Source organism: Halichoerus grypus, chromosome 14, assembly GCF_964656455.1.
Source record: "Halichoerus grypus chromosome 14, mHalGry1.hap1.1, whole genome shotgun sequence".
Lineage (NCBI taxonomy): Eukaryota > Metazoa > Chordata > Mammalia > Carnivora > Phocidae > Halichoerus > Halichoerus grypus.
Genome location: NC_135725.1, coordinates 58,786,237 through 58,806,812, shown reverse-complemented (window position 1 = coordinate 58,806,812; position 20,576 = coordinate 58,786,237). Strand labels below are relative to the sequence as shown.

At 41.2% G+C, this 20,576-nt stretch overlaps 1 protein-coding gene across 2 annotated transcripts in view; it reads right to left on the bottom strand.

Moving 5' to 3' along the window:
* Positions 1-20,576, bottom strand: part of RUSC2 (RUN and SH3 domain containing 2) — a 70,709-nt gene that overhangs the window by 23,909 nt on the left and 26,224 nt on the right. Inside the window, exon 1 of one of the 2 annotated variants that reach the window (XM_036081218.2) lies at positions 19,590-19,731. The exons of the other annotated variant lie outside the window; for it this stretch is intronic. The gene's annotated coding sequence lies outside the window, so the exon portion shown is untranslated. Of the gene's footprint in view, positions 1-19,589; positions 19,732-20,576 lie in introns of those variants that run through there. 2 annotated transcript variants of the gene reach the window in all.

The following is a 20,576-nucleotide window of genomic DNA, read 5'->3' as shown; positions in this document are numbered from 1 at the left end:
CACAGCAGCCACCACTCAGGATCCAGAAGAGATGTAGTTTCTTTCCCTTATTGCTTCTTCTATTCCCTATGAGACCCGTGAGGCCATCGATGATACACTGGGATGTACAGAGCTGGAGAGAGAACAGAAGCGGGTGAAGACCCCAAAACCTACCTCTAACCTTGATCTGTTTGAGGGCCCATGGCACCTTGAGCCTATAAAGCAGGAAACAGCGAGGAAGAGAAGGAGAGAGGGAGTCTGCTTCCTAAAACGGACCATTAGTGATCCTCACAGGGAGGCTGAAAGCAGCAGACATGGTGTCACTGGACAAGCGCACCTCCTTTTACTGAGCTTCGTTTGACTATGTTTTCGATACTACATTTTTTTTTTTTTTAAACAAATTGAAGGTTTGTGGCAACACTGTGCGGAGCAAGTCTCTGGGTGCCATTTTTCAAACAGCATTTACTCATTTTGTGTCTCTGTGTCATATTTTAGTAATTCTCACAATATTTCAAACTTTCTCATTACTATTATATTTGTTATGGTGACTTGTGATCAGTGATCCTTGATGTAACTATTGTTAATTGTTTTGGGGCACCATGAATCATACCCATATAAGATAGCGAACTTCATAAATGTTGTATGTGTTCTGACTGCTCTACTCACTGGCTGCTCACCTGTCTCTCTCCTTCCCTGTGAGCCCCCCTCTTCCTTGAGACACAACAATATTGAAATTAGGCCAATTAATAACCCTAAAATGGCCTCACAGTGTTCAAATGAAAGGAGGAGTTGAACATCTCTCACTTTAAATTAAAAGCTAGAAATGATTAAGCTAGTGAGGAAGGTGTTTTGAAAGCTGATAGGCCAAAAGCTAGGCCTCTGTGCCAAACACTTATCTAAGTTGTAAATGCAAAAGAAAGTTCTGGAAGGAAATTAAAAGTGCTACTCTGCTAAACACATGAATCATAAGAAAGCACAACAGCCTTATTGCCGATGTGGAGAAAGTTTCAGTGGTGGATAGAAGATCAAACCAGCCACGACATTCCCTTAAGCCAAAGCCTCATCCAGAGCAAGGCCCTAACTCTCTTCAATTCTATGAGGGCTGAGAGAGGCGAGGAAGCTACAGAAGAAAGTTGGAAGCTAGCAGGGGTTGCTTCATGACGTTTAAGGAACGAAGCCATCTCCATAACATAAAAAGTGCAAGGTGAAGCAGCAGGTCCTGATGTAGAAGCTGCAGCAAGTTCTCCAGAAGATCCAGCTAAGATCATTCATGAAGGTGGCTCCACTAAACAACGGATTTTCAATGAAGACGAAACAGCCTTCTATTGGAAGAAGATGCCTTCTAGGACCTTCGGAGCTAGAGAGGAGAAGTCAATGCCTGGCTTCAAACTTCAAAGGACAGGCTGACTCTCTTGCTCGGGGCTAATGCAGCTGGTGACTAAGTTGAAACAGTGTTCATATACTATTCTGAAAATCCTAGGCCCTTAAGAATTCTGCTAAATCTACTCTGCCTGGGCTCTGTAAATGGAACAAAGCCTGGATGACAGCACATCTGTTTACAACATGGTTTGCTGAACATTTAAGCCCACTGTTGAGACCTCCTGCTCAGAAAAGAAGATTCCTTTTGAGAAATATTACCGCTCACTGACAAGGCACCTGGTCACCCAAGAGCTCTGATGGAGATGTACAATGACATGAATGCTGTTTTCAAGCCTGCTAACAAAACATCCACCCTGCAGCCCATGGATTGAGTAGTCATTTCAACTTTCAAGTCTTATTGTTTAAGAAATACATTTCGTCAGGCTACAACTGCCACGGATGGTGATTCCTTTGACGGATCTGGGCAAAGTTAATTGAAAACCTTCTGGAAATCACCATTCCCGATGCCATTAAGAACATTCGTAATTTATGGGAAGAGGTCAAATATCAACATTAACAGGAGTCTGGAAGAAGCTGATTCCAACCCTAATGGATGACTTTGAAGGGTTCAAGACTTCAGTGAAGGAATTAAGTGCAGATGTGATGGAAACAGCAAGGGAACTAGAATTAGAAGTGGAGCCTAAAGATGCATCTGAATTGCTATAATCTCCGGATAAAACTTTAATGGATGAGCAAAGAAAATGGTTTCTTGAGATGGAATCTACTCCTGGTGAAGATGCCGTGGAGACTGCTGAAATGACAACAAAGAATTTAGAAATTCCATAAACTTAGTTAATAAAGCAGCTGCAAAGTTTGAGAGAATTGACTCCAATTTCAGAAGAAGTTCTACTGTGGGTAAAATGCTGTCAGACAGCGTCAATGCTACCGAGAAATTGATTGTGAAAGGAAGAGTCAATTGATGCGGTAAACTTCACTGTTGTCTTATTATTTATTTATTTATTTTATTTATTTTTTAAAAGATTTTATTTATTTGAGAGAGAGAGTGAGAAACAGCATGAGAGGGGAGAGTGTCAGAGGGAGAAGCAGGACCCCGCTGAGCCGGGAGCCCAAAGTGGGACTCGATCCCAGGACTCCGGGATCACGACCCGAGCCGAAGGCAGTCGCCCAACCAACTGAGCCACCCAGGTGCCCCTGTTTTTTATTTTTTTTTAAAGATTTTATTTATTTGAGAGAGAGAGAGAGAGCACATGCATGATTACAAGTGGGGGAGGGGGCAGAGGGACAAGCAGGTTCCCTGCCTGCCAACCAGGGAGCATGATGCGAGGTTTGATCCCAGGACCCTGAGATCACGACCTGAGCCGAAGTCAGATGCTTCACCAACTGAGCCACCCAGATGCCCCTTTTGTTGTCTTATTTTAAGAACTTGCCACAGCCACCCCAACCTTCAGCAACCACCACCCTGATCAGTCAGCAGCCATCAACATCTAGGGCAAGACACTCTACCAGCAAAAAGATTACAACTCATTGAAAGCTCAGATGATGGCTAGCATTTTTAGCAATAAAGTATTTTTTAATTAAGGTATGTACATTTTTTTGAAGGTATGTACATTTTTAAAGACATAATGCTATTGCACACTTAGCAGACTATAGTATAGTATAAACATAACTTTTATATGTCCTGGGAAACAAAAATATTCATTTGACTTGCTTTTTTGCAATATTCATTTTATTGCGGTGATCTGGAACAGAACCTGCAATATCTCTGAGGTATAGCTGTACTTCCCTCTCCCCTAATAGAGACCTCAAAGTAGGTTGGATAAGCAGCTTTAGGTTAGGACAAAGTCATTCTCCATGACCAAATGCTTGGAGTTCTAGCTTCTTACTGTAAGATTTCTAGGTCCAGGGTCTTGTTCCTGAAATTTCTGTGAGGCTAAGCCATGCATCACACTGGAGAGCCACCACTTAGGAAATGTTTCTAGTTGCCTGTAGAAGGTGGCAGCTTTCAAATTTTTAGTGCTTGGCTTACTTCACCACATCATCACCTACTTTCTACCCACTACTGCCGAAGATCTATAGTGCTTTTGATGAAAGGTCAAATTATTTTCTGGCTAGCAACAAAATACAAATATTGTCATATTATAAACCTCAACTGGCTCCTAATTAGTATTCTCACCTGCAATTTACCTTCCACTACTGCCAGATTCATCTCCTTAAAGTACCATCTTTCTTCAGAATGTCACTCCTCTTGTCCCTTTTAATGGTTTCCCATTACCCAGAGAATCAAGTTCAAACTCATTTTGGCTTTCAAGGTCCTCCATCTTGGCTATCTATCTACTCTCTCTCTACACAACCTTACTTCCCACACCCTATCATGTAGTCCTTCAAACCTGTTTCATAATCTCATTTCCACTCTGCTGCCCTTGTTCACATTCTCCTACCTGTTACACTTGGCTCTACTCAGAATTATCCAAAATCTACAAGGCTCAGATCAACTCCTCCATCAAGTCTTCACTGGTCACCCCTGAGCCAGAAAAGATCTCTCTGTCTTCTGAACCTGTGGCTGCAGGTTGTTGGTTTTACAGCCAAGAAAAGAATCCCACAAAAACCGGTAGATCGATATGGGATTGCTAATTTCTTACGTTGACAAATAGCATCATTAAAAAACATAATAATAAAACTTTACGTCAACTATAATCATTGCATAAGAGAAAGCATATCATCGTTATTTTTCTCATTTCATTGTATACTGATGCAAACTTTATCAAAAAGTAGCATCAGTCCATAATTTTGATTAAGTAAATCATTTGCCCTTTGATATGTTTAATGTTCTTTTTTCATATCTACCTTAATGTCTCTTTTAACTGCCAAGTCCAAGTTAAATTCATCTTTGCCCAATACCCAGTGTGTAAGACAGAATCATTTTTATTTTGTGTTTCCCACAAAACCTAGCACAGTGGTTGGCAGATACAGGGTGGTCAGCCAAAGTCCTGTTGAACAAGAGTAGTATAAAAAGAAATGTGCCTTGAGTGTAAATGAGAGTGAGTGGTAGACAGATCTGACTCAAAAGGCTTAGAAGAGAAGACCCTTGCTGTTCACCTTGGTGGGGGGAGAAAAAGGTCTATTGAAAGCTTAAAAAAAAAAAAAAGGAATAACTCTTCATAACCTTGAGTTAGGCAATGTATTTTTAGACACAATACCAAAAGTACAAGTGACAAAAGAAAACATAAAGTGGACTTTGTAAGAATTTAAAGCTTTTTTTTTTTTTTTAAATATTTTATTTATTTATTTGACACAGAGAGAGAGAGACATCGAGAGAGGGAACACAAGCAGGGGCAGAGGGAGAGGGAGAAGCAGGCTTCCCGCTGAGAAGGGAGCCCGACGTGGGGCTTGATCCCAGGACCCTGGGATCATGACCTGAGCCAAAGGCAGACGCTTAACGACTGAGCCACCCAGGCGTCCCAGAATTTAAAGCTTTTGTGCCTCAAAGGACACAATCAAGATAGTGAAAAGACAACCCACAGGATGAGAGAAAATACTTGCAAATCATATTTCTGATAAGGGATTTCTATCCAGAATATATAAAGAACTCTTACAACTCAACAATAAAAAGACTTATAACTCAATTAAAAAATGGGCAAAGGATTTGAATAGATATTTCTCCAAAGAAGACATAAAAATGGTCAATAAACACATTAAAAGAATCCCAACATCATTAGGGAAGTGCAAGCCAAAGCTAAAATGAGATACCACTCCACTCTACTAGAATGGCTAAAATCTAAAAGACAGACAATAACAAGAGTTGATGATGTAGAGAAATCAGAACCCTCATACATCACTGGGAGGATTGTAAAATGGTGTAATCACTTTGGAAAACAGTCTGGAAGTTCCTTAAAATGTTAAATATAGAGTTAACCATATGACCCAGAAATTCTACTCCTAGATATATACCCAAAAGAAATGAAAATATATGTTCACACAGAAGCTTGTATATTAATGTTCACAGCATTATTCATGATAGCCAAAAGGTGGGAACAACCCAAGTGTCTTTCAATGGATGGATAAATAAAATGTGGTATGTTCATAAAATGGAATATTATTCAACAAAAAAAGGAATGAAGTACTAAAACACATTACAACATAGATGAACCTTGAAAACATTATGCTAAGTGAAAGAAGCCAAATACAAAAGGTCCCATATGGTTTGACTTCATTTATATGAAATGTCCAAAATGTCCAGATTAGGCAAATCTATGGAGACAAAAAGTAGGTTAGTGGTTGCCAGGGACCTGGGGAAGGGGAAAATAGAGAGTGATTGTTAACAGGTATGGGATTTCTTTGTGCGATGATGCAAATGTTCTAAAATTAGATTGTGGTGATGGTTGCTCAACTCTGTGAATATGCTAAAAACAACTAAATTGTATACTTTAACTGATGAAACATGGTACATCCATTATCTCTCAATAAAACTGCTAAAAAGCAGCAGCAGCAGCCCAGTGAACAGTGTTGCTCAGCTCCACAGAGACAGAAGTCTTTGAAGGCTGTGTAACTGGGTGGGGATGGTGGAATTTCAGGTGTGCAGAAAGCAGAGGCATTTCTGGTATCGCTGGCATGTCAACCCAAGGACCTCAGACAATTCCCTTTCTTTTTTTTTTTTTTTTTCAAACACAAAAGTTCTTAGCAGAATAGACTATGTTAACTTTACTTTCTCCTTAACCATTTCTTAACCACCAGAAGTCACTTGGACTGTCTGAATTTGTTTAATTTTGAACTTAAATTACTTAAATTCTCTGATATTTAGCCATCTTCTCTTATTGAAACCCTCTTCTCCCTTTGGCTTCTATAATACTAACCTCCCGGTACCTCTTCTTACAACATTCTTTCTTCATTGTTTAATAAAAAACACATCAATAATAATACAGTAATAGTAGGGGACTTTAACCCCCCACTCACTGCAATGGACAGATCATCTAAGCAGAAGATCAACAAGGAAACAAGGGCTTTGAATGACACACTGGACCAGATGGACTTCACAGATATATTCAGAGTATTCCATCCTAAAGCAACAGAATACACATTCTTCTCGAGTGCACATGGAACACTCTCCAGAATAGATCACATACTGGGTGACAAATCAGGTCTCAACCGGTACCAAAAGACGGATCATTCCCTGCACATTTTCAGACCAAAATGCTTTGAAACTGGAACTCAATCAATTTGGAAAGATCTCAAATACATTGAGGTTAAAGAGCATCCTACTAAAGAACGAACTGGTCAACCAGGTAATTAAAGAAGAATTTTATTTTATTTTAAATTTTTTAAAAAGATTTTTCATTTATCTTTGACAGAAAGAGAGTATACAAGCAGAGGAAGCAGCAGGCAGAGGGAGAGGGAGAAGCAGGCTCCCTGCTCGGCAGGGGCTTGATCCCAGGACTCTGGGATCATGACCTGGGCGGAAGGCAGACGCTTAACCGTCTGAGCCACCCAGGCGCCCCAAGGAAGAATTTTAAAAATTCATGGAAACAAGTGAAAATGAAAACACAACTGTTCAAAACCTTTGGGATGCAGCAAAGGCAGTCCTAAGAGGGAAGTATACAGCAATACAAGCCTTTCTCAAGAAACAAGAAAGGTCTCAAGTACACAACCTAACCTTATACCTAAAGGAGCTGGAGAAACAACAGCAAATAAAGCCTAATCCAGCAGGAGAAGAGAATTAATAAAGATTAGAGCAGAAATCAATGAACTAGAAACCAAAAGAACAGTAGAACAGATCAACACAACTAGGAGCTGGCTCTTTGAAAGAAGAAATAAGATTGATAAACCCTTGGCCAGACTTATCAAAAAGAAAAGAAAAAGGACCCAAATAAATAAAATCATGAATGAAAGAGGAGAGATCACAACCAACACTGAAGAAATACAAACAATTATAAGAACATATTATGAGCAACTATATGCCAAAAAATTAGGCGATCTGGAAGAAATGGATGCATTCCTAGAGACATATAAACTACCAAAACTGAAACAGGAGGAAGTAGAAAAGCTGAACAGAACCATAACCAGCGAAGAAATTGAATCAGTAATCAAAAATCTCCCAAAAGACAAGAGTCCAGGGCCAGATGGCTTCACAGGGAATTCTACCAAATATTTGAAGAGGAATTAATACCTATTCTGAAACTGTTCCAGAAAATAAAAATGGAAAGAAAACTTCCAAACTCATTCTATGAGGCCAGCATTATCTTGATCCCAAAACCAGACAAAGACCCCACTAAAAAGGAGAATTACAGACCAATATCCCTGATAAACACGGATGCAAAAATTCTTACCAAGATACTAGCTAATAGGATCCAACTGTACATTAAAAGGATTATTCACCATGACCAAGTGGGATTTATTCCTGGGCTGCAGGAATGGTTCAACATTTACAAATCAATCAATGTGATATACACATTAATAAAAGAAAGGACAAGAACCATATGATCCTCTCAATAAATGCAGAAAAGGCATTTGACAAAATACGGCATCCTTTCTTGATAAAAACTCTCCATTAGGGCGCCTGGGTAGCTCAGATGGTTAAGCATCTGCCTTCGGCTCAGGTCATGATCCCAGGGTCCTGGGATCGAGTCCCGCATTGGGCTCCCTGCTCCTTGGGAGCCTGCTTCTCCCTCTGCCTCTCTCTTTCTCTCTCTCTGTCTCTCATGAATAAATAAAAATTTTTTAAAAAAGTAAAAAAAAAAACCTCTCCATTGTGCAGGAATAGAGGGAACATACCTCATTTTCATAAAAGCCATATATGAAAGACCCACACCAAATATCATCCTCAATTGGGAAAAACTGAGAGCTTTCCCCCCAAGATCAGGAACATGACAGGGATGTCCACTCTCCCCACTGTATTTCAACAAGTACTGGAAATCATAGCCTCAGCAATCAGACAACCAAAAGAAATAAAAGGCATCCAAATCGGCAAAGAAGAGGTCAAATTTTCACACTTTGCAGACGACATGATATTCTATGTAGAAAACCCAAAAGACGCCACCAAAAATTTGCTAGAACTGATACAGGAATTTGGCAAAGTCACAGGATATAAAATCAATGCACAGAAGTCAGCTGCATTTCTATATGCTAACGAGACAGAAGAAAGAGAAATCAAGGAATTGACCCCATTTACAATTGCACCAAAAACCATAAGATACCTAGGAATAAACCTAATCAAAGAGGTAAAGGATTTGTACTCTGAAAACTATAGAACACCTAAGAAAGAAATTGAGGAAGACACAAAGAAATGGGAAAACTCATAAATAGGAAGAACAAATATTGTTAAAATGTCTATGCTATCCAAAGCAATCTATACATTTAGTGCAATCCCTATCAAAATACCATCAGCATTTTTCACAGAGCTGGAACAAACAATCCTAAAATTTATTTGGAACCAGAAAAGACCCCGAATAGCCAAAGGAATGTTGAAAAAAGAAAACCAAAGCTGGAGGCATCACAATTCCAGACATCAAGGTCTATTACAAAGCTGTAATTGTCAAGACAGTATGGTACTGGCACAAAAACAGACACATAGATCAATAGAACAGAATAGAGAGCCCAGAAATGGACCCTCAACTCTATGGTCAACTAATCTTCGACAAAGCAGGAAAGACTATCCAATGGAAAAAAGTCTCTTCAACAAGTGGTGTTGGGAAAATGGGACAGCCACATGCAGAAGAATGAAACTGGACCATTTCCTTACACCACACACAAAAACAGACTCAAAATGAATGAAAGACCTAATTGTGAGACAGGAGTCCATCAAAATCCTAGAGGAGAACACAGGCAGCAACCTCTGTGACCTCGGCTGCAGCAACTTCTTGCTAGACAGGTCTCCAAAGACAAGGGAAGCAAGGGCAAAAATGAACTACTAGGATTTCATCAAGATAAAAAGCTTTTGCACAGCAAAGGTAACAGTCGGCAAAACCGAAAGACAACTGACAGAATAGGAGAAGATACTGGCAAATGACATATCAGATGAAGGGCTAGTATCCAAAATCTATAAAGAACTTATCAAACTCGGGCGCCTGGGTGGCTCAGTCGTTAAGCGTCTGCCTTCGGCTCGGGTCATGATCCCAGGGTCCTGGGATGGAGTCCCACATCGGGCTCCCTGCTCGGTGGGAAGCCTGCTTCTCCCTCTCCCACTCCCCCTGCTTGTGTTCCTGCTCTCGCTATCTCTCTCTCTGTCAAATAAATAAATAAAATCTTAAAAAAAAAAAAAAAAAAAGAACTTATCAAACTCAACACTCAAAGAATAAATAACCCAATCAAGAAATGGGCAGAAGACATGAACAGACATTTTTCCAAAGAAGACATACAAATGGCCAACAGACACATGAAAAAATGCTCAACATCAGCTGGCATTAGGGAAATACAAATCAAAACCACAATGAGATATCACCTCACACCAGTCAGAATGGCTAAAATTAACAAGTCAGGAAATGACAGATGCTGGCAAGGACGCAGTGAAAGGGGAACCCTCTTACACTACTGGTGGGAATGCAAGCTGGTGCAGCCACTCTGGAAAACAGTATGGAGGTTCCTCAAAAAGTTGAAAATAGGGGCGCCTGGGTGGCTCAGTCGTTAAGCGTCTGCCTTAACGACTGCCGTCCAGGGTCCTGGGATCAAGCCCCGCATCGGGCTCCCTGCTCGGCAGGAAGCCTGCTTCTCCCTCTCCCACTCCCCCTGCTTGTGTTCCCTCTCTCGCTGTGTCTCTCTCTGTCAAATAAATAAAATCTTACAAAAAAAAAAAGTTGAAACTTGAGAAGTGTTTGGCCCTTCCCATTATGCTAATTTCCAAATCTTATATTCTTCCAAAACTTCCAGAATCAAATCTCTAATAGCCTACTATACACTTCTTACCATTACCCCAAAACCCCAAACATTCTTCCAAAACTTCCAGAATCAAATCTCTAATAGCCTACTATACACTTCTTACCATTACCCCAAATTCAACATACCTAAAGTCAAACTGATTTTTCTATTTTAAATCAGCTTTCTTTAGACTATCAGTAACACAAGCTTGAAAATACCAAGAGTCATCTGGACTCTCTCTTTACATTCAGACAATCACCAAGTCATGCCGAGTCTTTTTTCCAGTGTTTTAGGCATGGATCTAATAATTTATTGTACTTTTACTATATTCCAACTATTATGCTAAGCACTTACTTACATCATCTCATTTAATCTATATAACCACTTTCTAAACTAAGTATTATTATCTCTATTTCATGGATGAGAACTGAGGTTCAGGGATGTTAAATCATCTTCCTAAGGTAACACAGTCAGTAAATATCTGATCTGAGATTCAGATACAGATCTGTCTGATTCCAAAGTCAGTGTTCTTAACCACTCATTATATTGCCTCTCAAGTTCCCACCCCTACTCCTATTGTTCTAATTCAGAGCTGCACTAATCTCTCTGAATTATTATATAGTCTTTCTACTATTTTTATGGCTTTCATTCTGGCTCTTTCCTCTCAGCTATCCTATATGATGACACAAGATCAATCTCCTCAAAGCACTGCCTTCAATATGTCACCTTATTACTAAAAAGAGTCTTCAATGGCTCCCTACTGCCTACAGGATAATCCAAATTCCTTGATGTGACATTCAAAGTTCCTTCCTACTTATCCGACCATGTTCCATCACATGCCAAATTTATTCAGAATTCTGAGTTTTGGCTCACTCCCCTGGGAAGATATCTGGAATGCCCTCTTCCTATTTCCCTTGCTTTTTTTTAAGGACCTAGCTCAAATTCTAACATGTCTAGAAGCTTTTCTTAAACATGGAAATTTTCTTCTGAACTTCTTCAACACCAATTGTCTGCACAACTCATTTGGTACCAAACATTGGCCAGTTTATTTTGTTATTTATCTCTTGATGACAGCACACTTTTGCAATGTGGGGCTGTGTCTTATATGTTGATAAATAATTGTTAGCACAAAGCCTTGGAACTTAGTAGGGCACCACTGATGTTTATTTGATGAGGCTACTGGATCGCCAGCCCAGCAGGCTAGCTGGATCCAAGCTCTTTGGGGGAGCTTAGCTTAGCCTGACAACAGCACATCTGACGAGGAGGAGGAGAGGAAGGAAGGAAGGAAGATGAAAACCAAAAGGCTGAGCCTTAGTTAAAAAAAAAATCCTCAATGCCAAGATCTTAAACTCTTAACCCGTCATTTCTCTCCATTTTCATACTGAGGATGGAAAGATGACTAAGCAGCTGTGTCTTTAGTCAGCACTTTCCTACCGTTTATTCCCAGTCATGATCCTAGAACATACATTGCAAAGTGACAGCCTGACAGTCACATCTTGTGTGTCAACAGGTTTTATGTGGCTTGCACAGTAAAAATGCCACCATAAACATTTTGGAGATATATCTATATCTATATTTATCTATATAGATATAGATATAGATATAGATATAATAAAATAATCATCTGGATTTCCAGTTTATCTTGCTTGAAGAATCAGAATTGACCATACCAGGCTCTCGTTTCTAGATTGTAACAAATGGCTGGAGTTGAGAAGTGGCTGCCTTCATGAGATAGGCATGTGCCCTTCAGGTTGACACGTTCCCACCACTCCTTATGGTCTTTTGCAGCTTCACTGGTTCACTTTATTCATTTCCATTATTTTCCAGGATCCTATAAAGCATTTGAGTTTGCAACCCTTGCCCAGAATAAGTTACGCTTTTTCTCAATATCCTCAACCCCCGATTTACCTTACATTTCTACAATGATGTTCACTGCAGTATTACTTGCAATAGCAAAAAATTAAAAATATCCTAAATGTCCAATAGAATAGGATATTTAAGAGGGCTGGTATAGAAAAGGTTTAAAAGCTAATAAAAAAAAAAGTAGGCTATCAAAATGTACAGAGAGACTGCTTCTTCCTGAATATGGTGAACAAGATATTAAGGAAGTCCTTTCTACTGCAAAAAAACTAGATCCTGTAGAACATGTATCTTTTAAAGCATCTCAGGGCTCAAGGTAAATAGGACAAATCTCCAAGGCTACTCCCCCATCCCAAAAAAGGGGAAACATCATGAGCTGTGGAGTAAGCAAGGAGGGCCAGGGTTCCTTGTGGGCCAATTCCCCAAACATTCTAATTGTGGTCAGAATGACAAGCCTTGGATGACTAAAAGGTGGGGAGTTAAACCTGAGACTCCCACGGTAAGCTGACACTCTTGAAGTATGTTCAAGTGATCCAGGGCTGGTGGTTCCCCCCCAACTTTTGGGGAGAAGCAGATACAAATTTTCACTGGAGGAAACTACCCCAGCTTAAGTAGATAGGATTCTCAAAATTAAAGAACAAACAAAAGTAATTTATATCAAGGATCACAAATACATGTGAAGCAAGACACCATGAATGAATAACAGAGAAAACAAATAACAGATTTAAACTGCAAGCACTTCAGGTATTAAAAATGTCAGATACAGAATATAAGCTATGTGTGTATGTGTGAAATGTTTTAAATAAAGGATAAAATCTCAAAGATAATCAAATAGCAAGACATTATTAGAGAGATCTAGGGGTGGTAAAAATAAAACGTAAATGAATATAACTACTGGCTACTAAGCATTCCTATTCCTGGACCAGGCTGTTTTATGGGAGGTCACGAGGTGAAAAAAAGAACGTGAAGGCTAAAGGGAGATACGTTATACCCCCAGCGAGAGATGTGAACAGTGGCCTACTCAAAACAGTGTGTGAAAGTGCTCTATAAACTGTAAGTGTTTTATAGAAATGTAAAGCATTGCTATTGCTCTTTAAAAATGCTAGTATTTGGGGGGCCTGGGTGGCTCATTTAAGTGTCTGCCTTCGGCTCAGGTCATGATCCCAGGGTCTTGGGATGGAGCCCCATGTCTGGCTCCCTGCTCAGCAAAGAGCCTGCTTCTCCCTGTCCCTCTACCCCCCACGCCCGCCCCCTGCCCCTGCTCCTTCTCTCTCTCTCTCTCTCAATAAATAAAATCTTTAAAAAAAATTTTTTTAAATGCTAACATCCAGGATGCCTGGGTGGCTCAGTCGGTTGGGCGACTCAGGTCATGATCCTGGGGTCAAGTCCCGCATCGGGCTCCTTGCTCAGTGGGGAGCCTGCTTCTCCCTCTCCCTCTGCCTGCCGCTCCCCCAGCTTGTGCTTGCTCTCTCTGACAAATAAATAAATAAAATCCTTAAAAAAAAATGCTAACATCCATTGATGAGTTTTGTCTGAATCAGCTATTATTCTTTCTACATTTATTACTGGCATTCTAATACAAGAAAAATTTCTTTTCTTTCCTTCTTCTTTCCTTTTTCCCTCCCTCCCTCACTTCCTTCAGTATCAGTATGGAATCTTGGGCTTATCTTTTCAATTGAATGGGTCATAACCTGTTGCTGGTATTGATTTTGCTGCTCAGATTGTCTCATATCTGGCATTATTTGGCTTGTTTTCATTGTGAAGACCTTTATTGCTGTGTATAAACTTTTTAAAATTAACTAATTTGGAATAATTTTCAATTTTAGAAAAATAACTATTTATTTTATTTTTATTTTTTTAAGTAGGCTCCAGGCCCGGCATGGAGCCCAATGCGGGGCTTCAACTCACAACCCTGAGATCAAGACCTGAGCCAAAATCAAGAGTCGTACACTTAACTGACTGAGCCACCCAGGTGCCCCCAAAATTAACTATTTATTTTGAAATAATTTTTTTTAAAGATTTTATTTATTTATTTGACAGAGAGAGACACAGCGAGAGAGGGAACACAAGCAGGGGGAGTGGGAGAGGGAGAAGCAGGCTTCCCGCTGAGCAGGGAGCTCGATGTGGGACTCGATCCCAGGACCCCGGGACCACGACCCGAGCCGAAGGCAGACGCTTAACAACTGAGCCACCCAGGCGTCCCTAATTTTTGAACTATCAAAGATTGTTCAGAGAGTTCCTGTATGTCCTTCAACCAGTTCCCTGTTACCATTTTACATAATCCTCATTTATTAAAACAAAGAAATTAACATTGAACACATTACTATTAACTAAACTTGCAAACTATTTGGATTTTGCCAGTCTTCCCACTAAATGTCCCTTTTCTATTATTTGGTTTTTAAAAAAAACTAAATGTATATATAGCTTTCATTAAAACATATGTTAATTAAAAACAAAATAAAGCCAAAAAAAAAAAAACCCAAAAGATATTCAGATGTATACTGGAGGCTGCAGATAAACAGCTTGGATGTTGTTTTAAGTGTACCTCAGTGAAGAAAAAGATCTGCACTTTCCACAGTCAAGACACTGAATAGTTTTGGAAACTATCCAGGCAGGTAATTTTTAGTGAAAGCAAGCAGTATTTAAGAATAGATAAGACTATGTGATCTCGGTAGACCTCTGCCCCCAGTCTTTCCCAATAATTACCCTGCCTACCTCAGGACACTCTTCTTTGGAAATCAACAGGAAGTACTTTTGCTTGTGACCTAGTCAGATATCCTCTACACCAGCAACAACCCTATGTTAGGTAATACCTTTGTCCATGTTTTCACCGCAAACTGCACGACTGATTCCAGTAGGAAAGGTCAGAAGTGGTCAAGTCATAACAAATCAAATAAACTAATGACATACTATACAGTAGTCCCCCTTTATCTGCAGGGGATATGTTCTAAGACCCCTAGTGAATGCCTGAAACCACGGATAGCACCGACCCCTATATATACCATGCTTTTTTCCTATCATACATACCTATGGTAGTCTAATTTATAAATTAGGCATAGCAAGAGATTAACAATAACTGATAATAAAATTTTAATAATATACTATAATAAAAGTTATGTGAATATGGTCTCTCTCGGTACGTCTTATTGTACTGCACTTACCCTTCTTGTATTGATGTAAGATGGTAAAATGCCTCTGTGATAAGATGGAATGAGATGAAAGACATAGGCACTGTGATGGGAGCACTAAGCTACTGACCCTTTGATAATTGTCAGGAGGAGGATCATCTGCTTGGAGGAGGATCATCTGTTTCCAGAAGGACCACGGTTGAACGTGCATGGGTTAACTGAAACTGTGGAAAGTAAAACTATGGATGACTACTGTATACTTCTCCCTGATCTAGAAGCAACCCAAGGCCATTAATTAATATCACCTCAGGAGTTAGTCAGTCAAGCAAGCAAGCAATAATCAAACCACAAGCATCCTTCTGTGTATAAAGCACTGTGCTGGATGTTCATGGGTTAAGAGCCCGACTTGAGGGGCTCATAATTTTGTTAAAATCATTGCCAACATACCTCTGCAGAGGGCTAAGGCAGCAAGAAAGACATTTCAGGATGTGGGACAAGGGTTAGAGCAGTGGTTTCAAGCTTTTTCGGCCCTCATACATAAAACAGAGCTACTCTGGTTAAAGCAGGGAGGCCTAAAGCCTACACACTCCAAATCTCTCTCTCCACTGTGGGGGTCCCCAAAGGCCCTTCCAGGGGACCCTAGGGCTTAGAGGGAGAAATTCTAAAAACCTCTAGGCAAAGGCAAAGGCAAGACTGACCAACATGCTTTGTTGGGTCAGGAAAATGGAATGTGAAACAAATGATTAACTGATAGAAATCATCTCTTCTTTCTTCATGGCTCCAAATCAGATAGGCCTGGAGAATAATGTGGGGTAGCTGCATTCGTAGCAGACTTACTTCTGAGTACAGAAATGAACTTCTAGGGGTGACTGGGTGGCTTGGTCATTAAGCATCTGCCTTCGGCTCAGGTCATGATCCCCGGGTCCTGGGATCGAGCCCCGCCTCGGGCTCCCTGCTCTGCAGGAAGCCTGCTTCTCCCTCTCCCACTCCCCCTGCTGTGTTCTCTCTCTCTCGCTGTGTCTCTGTCAAATGAATAAAATCTTTAATTAAAAAAAAAAAAAGAGGGGCGCCTGGGTGGCTCAGTTGGTTAAGCGACTGCCTTCGGCTCAGGTCATGATCCTGGAGTCCCGGGATCGAGTCCCACATCGGGCTCCCTGCTCAGCGGGGAGTCTGCTTCTCCCTCTGACCCTCCCCCCTCTCATGCTCTCTGTATCTCATTCTCTCTCTCAAATAAATAAATAAAATCTTAAAAAAAAAAAAAAGAAAGAAATGAACTTCTACATTAATTCAGGAAAATCAGTTTTGTATAACTACCCTCTATGCCTGCCACGGTTCTATGTCTTTATAGGCCATGAGATTTGATGGAGACTCTGAATCTCCTGCAAGATAAGTACTTCTCTTTGAAATATGTGAGACATGCTGAAAGAATTCAGAGATTTAAGAATTGGTGGTGATAGTAATTCCTGTGGGTGCTGCACTGAGTTACAAGGAAAGAATAAACAGGCTGCTGGAGGCCTGAGAGCACCAGCCTATGGCATCAGCAGTCTGATTCCACAAATGAAATAGCCGCCGCTGCCCAGAGCTCCTGTCTTTCCCCCTGGTTACATGTAGCTGCTCCTAGCTGAGGAGGCCACTGTTCTGAACTGGTATTATGTTATTCTGGACTCCAAACGAGGCCAGCCAGCATGCTGGGAGTGTGCTGGAAGAGGCCTGTAGGGTTGTCCCAGACACACCCAGCTGCTTCCTTATCAGGACTCCCTAATATAGAATCCTCTTTCGAAGCACAGGGCTTGTTTTGCTTTCAGCTTCTCAAATTATGTTACAGAAATGTTCAGCTCCAAGTCCACTCCCTAAAGTCGAATACAAACACTGTAGAAGAGGCCTGGCTCTGAAGTAGAATAGGCTCTTTCCTAGGACCACCTGGATCTATGGGTAGATCTTCTTTTCCCCAAGTCTATTTCCTCCCTTATGGACTGGAAATATGTAGGCACCTTTAATGTAATCAAAATCACTGGTAGAACATCCAGAGCCCCAGGGCGTTTGTAGGCCCCAAGCCTTTTACCTCTCAGGTTCAGCTGTGTCTGAAGCTCCCAAGGCCCCAGTTCAATGAATGGAGACTGCAGCATGGAAATTACAGACAGGAAAAGAATAAACTAGAAGCCACTGACCCTTACTGAGCTGTAAAGGGTTGCTTTCCTTTATTCCATCAAAATCTGGTAATAATAAACCTAGCTTTGTCCCAGGGTCTCTCTTTGCTCAAAAGAGGTTATACCTAGAAAAAAAAAAATTCTTCTCTTCTACTCATCTAGCCAGCAAGTGTATACCTTTCTCCAGTAGGTCAACTATTTGATTCCTTCCTTAGCTCAACTCATAGCACCTGTTTAGAGGCAGAAGCCCGAATCACATGACCTCTTAAGGTCCCTTTCAGATCTAATTACAAACTAAGCCAAATTAAAACTTCAGGCCCAAGGAGAACCATGAGAGACGATGGACTCTGAAAAACAAACTGAGGGTTCTAGAGGGGAGGGGGGTGGGAGGATGGACTAGCCTGGTGATGGGTATTGAGGAGGGCACGTTCTGCATGGAGCACTGGGTGTTATGCACAAACAATGAATCATGGAACACTATATCTAAAACTATGATGTAATGTATGGGGATTAACATAATAAAAAAATTTAAAAAAAATAAATAAATAAAACTTCAGGCCCAAGGAAAGGTTCCTTTGCAGGGTGCTAATTAACGTCTTTCTGCCCACTCTCTTGCCTTTCAACAAAAATCACAGACACACACACACACCTATACCTCCAGGCGCCTGGTTTTACACTGCTACAGTTTGAAGTCTCTAGAGATTGAGAATTTGCTATAAATCCTATCTATCCCTTTTGAGGAGGTAGGTTAGGGAGAGAGAAGACTATAGAGAATTAGGAAAGATTTAGTTCGTACCTTGACAGACCGAGTTCTTCAACAGAGGGAATGAGGATGAAGATGGAGAGATTAAGCCTTCCAGTGCTGGGTGTAGATGAGCCGTAAGCTCCTGGTGGAGCAAACCCCCAAATCCAGGCACAGCGTGCCAGAGATGGATAGTTAGAGGCCCAGCTCGGGGTGCACTGCTAGGACGACAGCTCTCAAGTGTGTATTTGCAGGAGCGAGTTAGCTGGGACAAAAAAGGCCTAATGTGGTCAACCCCTTGTTTTTTTTCGGCCGTTCCTTTTGGCTCCTGGGCTCCAGGAAGCAAGGCCAGAGTGCTCTCTGCTTCCCCTCCCCCAAGGCAGTGGACTGAGGCACGCAGGCTGGTAAGCTGCTGTTCTACCAGTCTTTCAAAAGCTGTAAATAAAAGGCCACAAGTGCACGGTGGACTATGAGAAGAATCTAGATTGAATTACACAAGCCAGTTGTGGAGACAGGGTGGGGGAGATAAGAGAAAGAAGAAAAAGAAGTCTAGCTGCCCTTCAAGGAACGACTATCCTCCAAGCACACTCCTCACTCAGCATGACCGCTAGAAGCCATCAAAGCCTTGCTCCCTTGGGGAACTAGGTTCCAGTCTGGCCTTTTTCTCAGCTAAGGGGTCCTAGTCCCTGAGAATTCTCTGTCAGTCAAAGCCTTTTCCCAGAGGTGACTTATCTTCTGAGAGACTTTAGAAAATAGTCTCTGAGTCCAGCTCACCATGCTTGGTGAGATCACTGGGACTGCCTCACTAGCAGGTGGCAGCAAAGACCACTTCTGTCCATCAGGTACTATATTTGCTTTAGTTACAAGACTAAAAGGAGAGTAGTTGATGTATACTTAGATTTTAAAAGCAGGTGGCTAGGGTCTGGCCTGAGTCCTGAGTACTCAGGAACCTAGGTTCTCTAATGATTCAGAGCATGGATTTTGGTGCTGACAGGTGTGGATTCAAGTGTGACACCCTAGCTGCTCGCTATGGACTTTAGGAAGTTATTCAACTTCACCAAACTTCAGCTTCCTCATTTGTAAAACTGTCATGTCTTCCTTCAAAGGCTTGAGGTAGAATTAAATAAGTATATATTTTAAAAGATTTTATTTATTTATTTGACACAGAGAGAGCGACAGCAAGATATTGCATGTAAAGTGCCTCACACAAGATAAACGCTCAGTCACGGTCACTATTATTATTATATTTTTGGCAGATGACCATTGGAATCCTTTCCTCTCTTCTTTCCCAATTTCCCAGAAAACCTAAAGGCTCCAGGTCCAGGGAACTGGTAGGTAAAACCTCTTAAAAAGATCCAAAAGAAATGGAAAGAGTCATGTTTCTTTTTCCCTCTCCTGTACTAGGACCGAATCAGTCAGCCGGTGCCGATTATACTCTGGACTGGCAGGCTGGCCCTGGGAGCCTAAGACTCTCCTAAACCAAGGATACTAATCCATCTCTAGTGTTACCTGTTGTGGGGCATGCTCCCAGACTGATGGTGCTTCTCCAGGGGCCCCAGTTCAGATCCCAGTAGATGTAGGAAAGAAACAGGCTGATCCCAAGCTGGCAGGATAGGTCTGTCCAGGCTGTTGTCTGCCCATCACAGCTGCCTATGAGGCCTACGGGTTAATAATAGCAACTCTGATGCCAGCGGATGAAGACAGCACTGTAGGAGGTGTTTATTTTTACACTCTGGCGTCAGTATCGAGTTCTACTGGTTACTGCCCAAATCTAGGACAGCTTCCTGATGTAAGATTGGCCTCAGGCTTCTCTAGGATGCTAAGCTGGATTCTGAGGGAAGTGAGCCTTGTTGAAAACAGTTCAGAATTCAGAGACAGGGAAGGGAAAAGGAAACAAACAGAGCTGTCACAAGTCCAGCTGTCTGGTCCTAAATCTCTGCGACCAGGAGGACTTCAACTGAGAACTGTTCTTTATAGCGTTCTCCAGAGCTAGGTGGGCCCCATACAAGAGACCTAGTACCCTGTTTTGGAAGGGTGTACACATATACACACGATACAAACTAGCTGCACTGAAACGATCTGAGTAAAATCAAGAAAAGACTGGGACTCAACTAACCAGAAGCTCAGCCTTATCAGTCACAAGTCCCAGATAGTGCTAACATTATAAGAAAAAGATATCTGAGGGCGCCTGGGTGGCTCAGTTGGTTAAGCGACTGCCTTCAGCTCAGGTCATGATCCTGGAGTCCCAGGATCGAGTCCCACATCGGGCTCCCTGCTCAGCGGGGGGTCTGCTTCTCCCTCTGATCCTCTCCCCGCTCGTGCTCTCTCTCATTCTCTCTCTCTCAAATAAATAAATAAAATCTTTAAAAAAAAAAAAAAAGAAAAAAAAAGAAAAAGATATCTGAAACAAAGAATGCTTAGGCTGGTCCTTAATTGAGTTGCTTAGAGTTTTTAGCAGGTAGATCAAATCCCTTGAAAATTTATTTGTCCAGAGCT